The 10,391-nt window shown below is 39.4% G+C and overlaps 1 pseudogene; it reads left to right on the forward strand.

Moving 5' to 3' along the window:
- Positions 1-1,346: 1,346 nt before the first annotated feature.
- LOC101589963 lies at positions 1,347-2,107 on the forward strand (annotated as a pseudogene).
- The last annotated feature ends 8,284 nt before the right edge of the window (positions 2,108-10,391 follow it).

Genomic DNA, 10,391 nt, shown 5'->3' on the forward strand with positions numbered 1-10,391 from the left:
AAAAATTTTAGCCAATCATACTTCAGACAAATAGCATATTTAGAATATGTAAAGAATTGAACATTTATATCCTTGGCTGGAGGGGTATAAATGTTTCAATTCTTTACATGTTCTAAAACGCAAGAGATCATGTCTGCATTTTGTATTGTGAATAACTATTATGAACACAACAATATGCAATGTATTAATAATTGTAACTGTCCAACTAACCTGTTTTGAAACCGTCTCATTGCTATTTCTTTCTCATTAAAATTAATAAAAAATTTAAAAATAAAAGAATTAAAACAAAAATCAGAGTCCCAAGATTCAAAGACCAGCTCAAAAATTGGCATCTGAGATAAATACACACTTCTCAGAGGAAGAAATACAAATGCAAGTAAATATATGAAAAATGTTCAACACCACTGGTCATTTGAGAAATGTAAATTAAAACAACACTGAGATTTCTTTTCTCTCTAGAAAGAATGGCTATCATCAAAAAATCAACTGATAACCAATTCTGGAGGAGGGGCTGTGGGGAAAAAGAAACTCTTCTCCATTGTTGATGGGAACACACACTGGTACAACCACTGTAAAAATCAGTATGGTGATTCCTAAAAAAACTAGGATTAGTGGTTTCATTTAACCTAGCTATTCCCTTTCTGGGTATCTTCCCAGAAGAATTAAAAACATCATGCCAATATATGTGCACCCATATTTATAGTAGCATGATTTGTAATAGTTAAATTTGGGGAAAAAACCCAAATGCCCATCAACCAAGGAATAAATAAAAAAGATATGGTATTTTTATACAACAGAATACTATTCAGTTATAAGGAAGGATAACTTGCAAATTTGATAGATAAATGGATGTAACTTGAGACCATAGTCGCACGTGAAATAAAGCAGACTCACAGGTGTAAACATCATATTGTCTCCATGGCATGTGAAATTGAAAGAGTAAATAAGATATAGAATGTGCAATTGATTTTGTGACATAGGAAGTACTTATTTAAAAGGAAAGAGGCACTATGAGGGGGGAAGGGGAAAAAGAAGAAAGGGCAAAGAGAGAAAAATGCAAAGTAATTATGCTATTACTGTGTCTTAATTCACTGAAAAGGAAGTTCTGTGCAATATCATTTGGAAAAATTTTATGTCCATATCTTGTATTCTGAATAACTGCTTTGAAGATGACAATATTCAATGTATTATTGTTATTCTATTATTTCATTATGAAATTCTGTTTTAACTTCTTCAATTAAAAAATGTCTTGTCAGAAGACAATGCTAGAGTTGCTATGGGAGAGGTCCAACCAGTGGTGCAACAGGCCCACCCACCCACTGGCCTGTCCCCCTGCCCAGTTTGCAATGCAGCCTGCTTTGGCAAAGCGGCATGATGGAAGGGACTATGTTTTCACTGAATCTTGTGTTGAAGATAGTAAAGGTGTTAATGTAAGTTTGTTTTGTACTTTAGTACAGGCTCTATAGGGTCTACAGGGCTTCACTACGTAGATTGGACCTGAAGTAATCCACCTGTGTTCAGCCTCCCAAGAGCTGGGATTACAGGCAGGCACCACCACACTCAGTCTCAATTGCAGTCTCAACACTCCCTGGGAGCAGGTCTGGAACAGCATGCAGAGGATGGAACCCTGGTGGCTAAGTCTGCCTAAGCAGGCGTTTTAATCTGCTGAGCTATTTGTCAAACCTTTGTTAAAGTAAATTTTGAAAAATCCAAACTTACTTTCAGTTATCATTGAGGAAGTGATCATTTTAAACATTGGAATGAAAGTGATCTTTTTCACTATATTGATTCAAGTGATTCCAAGCATAGAAGAACAGACAGATCAATTTGATGTTGTTTATGAAAAAGAGAATCTGGCCAGTCGTGGCCTCAGTTAACAAAAGAAAGGGCAAAGCTTAATTGACTTAGTGTAGACTTCAATAATTGGAAAGATTGGGAGGATGATTCTGATGAAGACATGCCTAATTTTGGTCAATTCTCTGAGATGATGAACCACATGGGTGGGGTGAAGGATGGGTGGGGTAAGGATGCAGTTTTACCAGAAGTAGACAGAGTGGATGATGCTTCACAAGACAGTGATGATGTAAAAATACCAGATCTGGAATAGGCAAATGTCATCACCTGAATTTTGAAAAAGAAAATAACTCCACTGTAAGAATTCATAATTGAGAGAACTGCTGAATTGATAGCTTCAAAGGTAGATGCTGCATTTGCCTCCTTTGACCCGTTTTTCCAACCTATTTTTTTTTTTCTTTGAGGCTTCACTAAGGGTTGATAATATACCATTGTATGGGGCAATTTCAAGTCACCTGAGGGATTATTCTTATACATGAACATTTCTCAGACTTTCAGGAGTTGTTGAGGTCATAGAGAATACAGCAATTGTGATAATAATAATAAAAAATTTCACCTAAGTCTCTTTTACTGCATAACATAGTTACTGACATGATAGGAAGTTCTCAGCATAGGGAACACAACTAAATTTTAGATTTCAGACATGGACTCAAATTGGCTGATATGTTAAACTGATAGCCTGCCATTCCTCTGGTGTACCTTTCAGAATTGTTCCACTAAAGTTTATTTTTCAAAAAACTTCCTTCGCATTATTGTATGTAAGTGATCACTTGTCAGTGTTCCAGATGTATCTTAGCTGAAGCTAGCGAATGCCCTTAACTTAGGTGGCTTTTGAAGCCCATGCACTTGTTATTTGGCCCTTAAGCTTTTACATCTCAGCATGGAAGATGCAGAAAGTTGTACAATGTTGCTTGGGAGTCTGTACGTTTAGACCAGATTTTTTTATTTGCACTGCCAGTATGGCAAATGCATGAAAAAGTGTCAATGCACTGTTGGATTTTTTTTATTTGTTGTTGATGCAGCTTGTACCCTAGCTGAACAACCTCAGTTTATGTTCACGACAGTGGGATTGTTCTAAATGTCTACATTCTTTCTAATAAACTGTTGGAAGACTTTTGACTGTCAGAAAGAAAAGTCTTATCTTTCTTTGTATGCCCCCAAGGTGAGAAACACAGTGCCTCGTATACAGCTGGAGCTCACCAAGTGTTAGCTGATTGAAGTACGTCTCCCCAGTCTTGCTTGAGGACCATGATCTACTCATTTTCTGGGAGGGCTTAGAGACAGGATCTTCAGGTGTGAGTGTCTAGACCTCTTAGACTGTCATGTACCCCCCCCCCGTTTGTTCTCCAGTATTATTTCCAATTATTTCTCTATCTTCACAAACTGTATACTCTTTCTCAATGGTTTCCAATCTTTTCTTACCAAGCTATCATCATCTGTCTAGTTGCCAGGACAACATGATAGGAGCGCTTTTGGATTTCTCTCTTTCCCTAACCACTAACCATCAAAAGCACCAGCAGGCCTGTTTTATTGTACTCCATTTATGCTGTAATTTGGCTGTTTCAACCTTTCCTTTGCTATTATCCCAGTCTGTCTCTTTCCTCTCCCTCATCCCATTGCATCTACGTCTTCACTGATTTCTCTGCCTCAGCTACTGCTCGGTCAATCTGGCTGCATCTAGCACATTTCCTTGCACAGAGCGATCTCTAAAGGAATACCTGTTTAGTGAATGGATAGAGAATGGAAAATAGGATCCCTTTTTACATGAAACATGTCATGAATTCCCTTCATAGCAGTCAGTAGTTTAGTATGCCTTGCTTGGTAAGTACTTTGTTGACTAAATGTATCTGCGCATTCAGCAAAGTTTTTGAGTGAATTGATCTGCAGATAGTTCAAAAGCAGTTGTGCTAGAAACAAGATATTGGCAGATATCCTGTAATATGATTGCTGCACTCCAGGAGGTAGCAGCTCACAGTTTAGAATCCACTGATCTGCTTAAACTAGGCCTTTGTTATTCCTGAGTTTGACTCCTTCTGGATCCTGTTCCCTACTCTGTGCCTTTGTTCTGACTGTGACCTCCACTTGGCATGTTCTTTCCAGTTTATCCCAATCTCTATGTAAACAGAGCCCAATCATCGCAAAAGTCTCAATCAACATCTCAGTTTTGTTGATGTCCATCAAACCTTTTCTGATTCCATCAAATGGAAAGACATCTTACACTCCTTGGTAGACTCCCATAGTGTTTTATCTATAGCGTTGTTTTGACAGCTGTGGTCCCTGATTTGGAAGCCTGAAGAACCAATACATTAACAGAAAGTAAAAAAAAAAAAAAAAGGAGACCTGACATAGATCTAGAACCTTTTGATTTTTCCCAAAGTCTTTGAGACAAACAGGTGTTGTCACTCCCATAATTTCATGACAAGGTTACTTAAACACACAAAAGAGAAAAGGGGGTAAGAAGCATATTATCTCAAAAAATAAAGTACCATTTAAGTGATTAAACAGATTTAGTTCTGTGAAAAATTTTTTCAAGGGTGGTTCTTATTTATTTTTCCTTTCAAAAAAGATTAGTAAAGATTTGAAACAGATAATCCCTGGTCCAGAGATAAGGTACTTGAGAACTTTGTCTTCTAATTTTAAAGGGAGGAAGGGAGGAGGATGAGGCAAGCACTGCAGATTGAACCCAGAGTCTTCATGCTGAGGTACATTCAGCCTTTTTTATTTATTTTGAGATAGGGCATCAATAAGTCACTGTTTCCTGTGCTGGGTTCAAAGTCACAAGCCTCCTGCCTCAGTCTGCCAGAGAACTGGGGCCCCAGGTATGTGCCACTACATTCACCTTTGCCTTCATTATGTCCCTATTCCATCATGACTTTTAGCATGAGCCTCTCATGAGTCCAAATCCGTACCATCTCCCTGACATAACTGATTCATGATGAACAATGTAAAGGTATTTGATTAAAAGTACCACAAAGGGCCTGTGGATAGCTCTTTTCTTACAATGGTTTTAGCTCCTTGTCGTTGGTCTCTGTACCATTAATGACTAAAGAGAGCCCTTCATAGCCTTACTACTAAGGCTGGGGGGTGGGGCGCGGGAGGGGGCTGTGGGGATACTACAGATCCCTTGTATAGTTTAGTAACTTAGCACCAAAGGGAACCTTCTAGAAGGAATTTTTCTGTCCAACATGGGGAGAAAAGATTACAAAGTTGTTGATTTGCTGTATCCTTGATTGTGCTCAGTAAGTTCTTAGCAAATTTCTATGAATCAGCCCTGCAGTCTGTGACCTTTGCTATTTCTTTTAGTCCTAAGTGATTGCTTATTTGAACCTGAGCCTGGTTTTGCTTGGTGTTGTATTCCAGGATGTAGCTGTTCCTTTAAGATTCAGTGGAGGTCAACCCTAGCTAGATTCTGAGTCCCTTCACAGTCACAGAGCGTGGAAGTCTTGTGGCTCACCCTGAGGAGCCCTGGGCCAAAGGCAGACAGCATCTTCCTGGATTAAAAATGTTAACCACAGACCCCCCAGGAATTCATAGACAGACTTGTCCTGAGGGGGCTGAATGCCTGGTACATAACCCTCTGTTTGTGGATAATGAATTCTTTTTTGATCATCTGCTGTGTAAATCACTGATGGAAGAGAGTTAATCATGCATAGGAAATGAATCCTTTCTCTGAGTTAATGAGCACAGAGCTTAGAGCAGCATCTGTTTACTCCCTCTACTTTCAAATCTCTGGCAGTTTGAACAATTAATTGTACCCAATAATTTCTCTTTGTTTTCAGGTGTTAGGGAGAAAATTCTGTTCTCCTCCACACACATACACCCATTGAGCAGAGGTCTCTAATTAGCTTTTCTATACACTTTTAAAAAGTGTTCTAAGAATCAAAAGGTCTATATAAGTGTGTGTGTGTGTGTGTGTGTGTGTGTGTGTGTGTGTGTGTAAGAGAACCAGGAGCAATTACAGTACTTTTGCATGTATTGTTTGAGGATTAAATGAGATATTATCACTTTTTCTCATGAAGCATGCTATATGCCAGGCACGCTGCTAAGTGCTTTACGTGCCTATACATCTCTAAGTCTCACCAGCTCCCCAGAGGACGGATATTAATATCTACATGAATAATCAGTCATTTAGTAAATATTTGCTGAGCATCTACCATGTGCAGTTATGTCTTGGTGCTTGAGCAGAGATCTAGTTGAGATGGTAGACAATAGATGAAAAATATGCAATTAAATGATGCTAAAGGCTATAGAAGTAATTTTTCTAGAAGAATACACAGCAAAAGGAAGAGGTCTTCTTCCTGAGAAAAGGGATAGAGGATACCTTTTTGGAGAAAGATATACTTCAGTTGAACCTAGAAAGTTGCATAGGAGGGAGCCAATCTAGGAAAAAGAGTGAAGGAAGGGCATTCTGAACAGAGAATGAGGTTATCCTGCTCTTATTACTCTCACATTTACATCTAAAGATGTGATCAAATGCAGGCTGTATTACAGAATGCTGGGACTGAGGGCGGGGAGAAGTTTGCCATGAGGCTCTATCCTATTAAGATCACCTGGACTGTTTCCTTGTGAGTGATTACTATGTTCTCTTTCTACTTCATTCAATGAATATTCTTCACTCAGTAATCTAAGAATATTGAATTTGGAATGAAATTGATATCACCCATGGGTTAGAGATTGCACATACCATAGTAGTAGCTGTAATGAACTGGTAATGTCTGGTTATAGCTACCTGTTGGGAAGAGACTCTGTTAATAGCAGAAGGTAGTGAGATTGATTGGTGATGTCTATTTCAGGCCTGGGATGAGAGATGAGTGGTAAGTAAGTACAGGAGTAGAGGTTAAAACAAACTTAACAGTTGGCATCTGAGGCTTTTCTAGGAAGAAACTGCCTTTGTCTCAATTACATTTTTATAGACTTTTAAGTGTTTAAAATGGGACTAGGAGAATATGAGCAAAAGACATATTGTATTAAAAAACTGTTTTTTATATATTTGGTACAGGGTCTCTCTCATGCAGCTTGGACTACTGTTTCAGCCTCCCCAGCATTAGGATTACAGGTGTGCTTTACCACCCCGGTCTTGGTCACTGACTCAGCACACCTGGGACATGACCAGCACAGTATATGGTACCGGGGATCAAACTTGGGTCCTTGCACTTGCCTAGGCAGATGCTTAGACCACTGAGCTATCTCTGCTGCCCTGTACTGCATAATTAATAAAAACATTAAGGTTGTGTATAAGCAAGGGAAATTATAAGGGAAAGAAATTTGTAGGGGAACCTTGAAGAGATGGGATGACAACATGGAGGATTCCTGCTGGAGAGTAGTCAAAAGTTCAGACATCAGCGTATTTAATTTACAATTTTACACTGTATACTCTATGTCAGTGTAAAGTTCGTTGATCAAAAATAACAAGAAAAATCTTTTTCTTGTGTTGAGACTTGCTCTGGTGGTGTTTGTGTTGGTGCAGGAACAGAAGAAGCAGTGTCTTGCATGAGAAGACATAACATTGGGAAAGAAGAGAATGTATTGGATGTGGAATATTGACACATGCTGAACCACAAATTAAACCTGCTAAGCACAATGGTAACCCTGGAGACAGAGAACCACAAACTCCATCCCTACTTCCAGCATCCCAGAAGGAAGGAACCTGTGTCTTGGGTTGTATATGGGATGGAAGTCATATAGCATGACCTGCTGCATGTGGAAAAAGAGGGGTACTTTCTTTTGCATTTCAAAGAATAGAAAAGTACAAGATGCTGCAGGTGAAATATACACCTTTCCACTTCCCTCTTCTATCCTCTTCTAATTTTAAAAATAGGGAAACTGAGGTTGTGTAGGTGGCAGAAACCTAATGGAGGTCTCAGTCAATGGCTGCCCAATGAGCCTTCTGTTCCAAGCCTGGGGTGGGAGACATTAAGCGAGTTTAATGAGCCAGCGCTTGTGTCTGTTGTCATCCTTGGTCTGTAGCACTCAGCTCAATTTCAGCAAAATATCAGACTTTCAGATGCACTCTTATTTTTAAAAGGGGAAATTGTCAGAATTTAAATGAAGGCTGCATCCTTCCTCCCTGGAAGGGTCATTTCAGGAGAGTGGAGGGTGTCCGGAACCATTGGTTCTTGCATCTAAACGGTGGATGGTCAGCTAGGCAATGGTGATCTAGAAGCCCAGCGCAGTGATGGATGGAACACTGGTTATTCATTTTGCATACCTACACAGGTTAACATTTCCACCATTGGTCATCCTTAGGGCTGGAGTATAGCACACAGAAGTCTTTATTGAAAATGGTACAAACTCTACAATAACCATCCATGACCTACAAAGGATTCAGTAGTGATAATCTCTCAAAATCTACTACTGTTTTTGTTTTCAAGATTCTCTAATGTGGGCCTAGTCATGAAACCTCATCACAATTCTACATCAAGAACTGATATGTTCCCATTTTTTCATAGGAATAAAAGGAGTTTGTTTCCTGGGAGACTGTAACTTACTTGGGGGTGACCTAAGGAGTAGAGAAGAGAATCTAAGTCTAAGTATAGCAATCTCAAAATCCTTCTGCAACTAGTTGTTTTACCTCCAAGCAAGAATTAAATTTTTTCAGCTGTATTTTGATGGTACAAGTAATACATTTTTGCTGTAGAAAAATTAGAAAATGGAAGAAACCTAAAGAAAAAAACCTAAACTTCAACCATCAGCTTGCAATTCAAAAATTATCTCCTTTTCATTTTTTTAGGATGTTCTTCCAGTCTTCTTTTCCAGAACATTGTAGCTTTTTAATGAAAATGGAATAAAAATATGTAAAAGTCCATGAAATAAATATGTCATTATTTGCCTAATGAAATCTATGGTGGCAACCATTTACTGAGCTTATTTGATGAAAAACAAGAATGCCCGCATAATGAAGGATATACTAATGGATAAAGTATAGTTCTTTTAACCCAGATTAACATATTGCTTAGCAAGACAAAGGCAGATGATTCACTCATTTATTTAGCAACTAGATTGAGTATCTTCTATCTTCCAAGCTCTGTTAAAATAGGAGGGAGGCAACTGAGATCAGTATAGCAAGGGGTTTTTGAGATATACTAGATAAAAGCAGGTATCAAGCAGATGTGAGCAAATGCGTGCGTGTGTGTGTGTGTTGGTAAATACAATGTGATAGTAATAGTATTGAGGAAAATAAAGCAGAGAATATTTTAAATACCTTTTGAAAAGTTGGTGTCTCAGCAAGGACCTAAGTAGGATGTGAGTTGTGGGACTGTCTGGTGGAAGAATGGATCAGCACCAGGTTCAAGGACACAACAGGGGAAGGTAGTGGGCATTGGGGACAGAAACAACCAAAAGCATCATGGGACATCTAGATGGTGGATGGATGGTGAGTTTTGAGAAGCTCTTAAGCAGACAGGTGATGTGAGCCAATGTTGATTTCCAAACATTTCTGGTGGCCTCCAGGTTAAAGCTGAATATGGTGGGAAGGTGAATGGGAACATGAATTTTTAGGGTACTGGAATTATCTGGAGAGAGCGGATAGCAATTTAGGTCAGGGGAGTAGCAGCAGAGCTAGTGAGTGATGTCAGATTTAAGCCACATCAGTGAGCTTTAAGGACTTTCTAAAAAATTTGTTTTGTGAGCGAAGAAGAGAAGTAATTAAGGATACCTGATCAACTGGGTGAGTCTCACAAGTGAGGTGGGGAAGGCCATAGGAGGAGCAGAGTGGAGGAGAGTTGCAGGTCTGGTTGTAGATAAATTCAAGATTTTGAGAGATCCTAATTACACCGTAAGAAATATAAACTGGAGGCCAGAGGACAAGTTGACAAAGAATATTAAAAGGATTTCAGAATCTTCAGTGTATAGCTGTCCTTTCAAGTCATGAGACTGGATGGGGAGAAGATTGGGGTCAGAAAGGAAGCTGGAGTTCAAATGAAGTGGAGGGCTCATGGGATTATACAGATCATCATTATGTAATTTTGGTAATGTTGGAGGCTGGTTGGAATTACACTCTTGGTGGTGAGAGGCAAGGTCTTGATGAGAAAGTGGTCCCACATCTATCACCAGATAAAGGTGGAGGTAGGAAGTAGAGAGAAGACTCTAAGGCCCCAGGTTAACCCAGTTCAGGAAGGCAGGAAAATGAGATTCAACAAAAGAGGCCAGGTGAGGAAGAAGAGTGGGAGAAGAAGAGGACCTGGGATACGTTCAAGTTGGCTAAATGAGCCCAGGGTCTGTTCTCTGTAAATAGGTTTTAGGTTAATGTCAGACATCTGGGTAGTTAGTCACACTGGCTGCCATGAACACCAACACAGTCTTTCTGCATCTTACAGCGGAGCCAGCCTTTCCAGTCTCCCATCAGTCTGCAAGGTTTTTGGTTCATCCTGTGGATACAGATGTTTTATCCTGCAGTACACCTTTGCTGAGATCATACCCATTATTAGGTTTGATGGTAAATGCCAAACTCTGGTAGCCTCCAAATTGATTCTTCTCTTGCTTTTTGCTCCTCTCCCCCTGCATACAAAAATACACGCATCCACACATCCCTCTACCAA

The sequence above is a fragment of the Octodon degus genome, unplaced genomic scaffold (genome assembly GCF_000260255.1).
Source record: "Octodon degus isolate 3935 unplaced genomic scaffold, OctDeg1.0 scaffold00079, whole genome shotgun sequence".
Lineage (NCBI taxonomy): Eukaryota > Metazoa > Chordata > Mammalia > Rodentia > Octodontidae > Octodon > Octodon degus.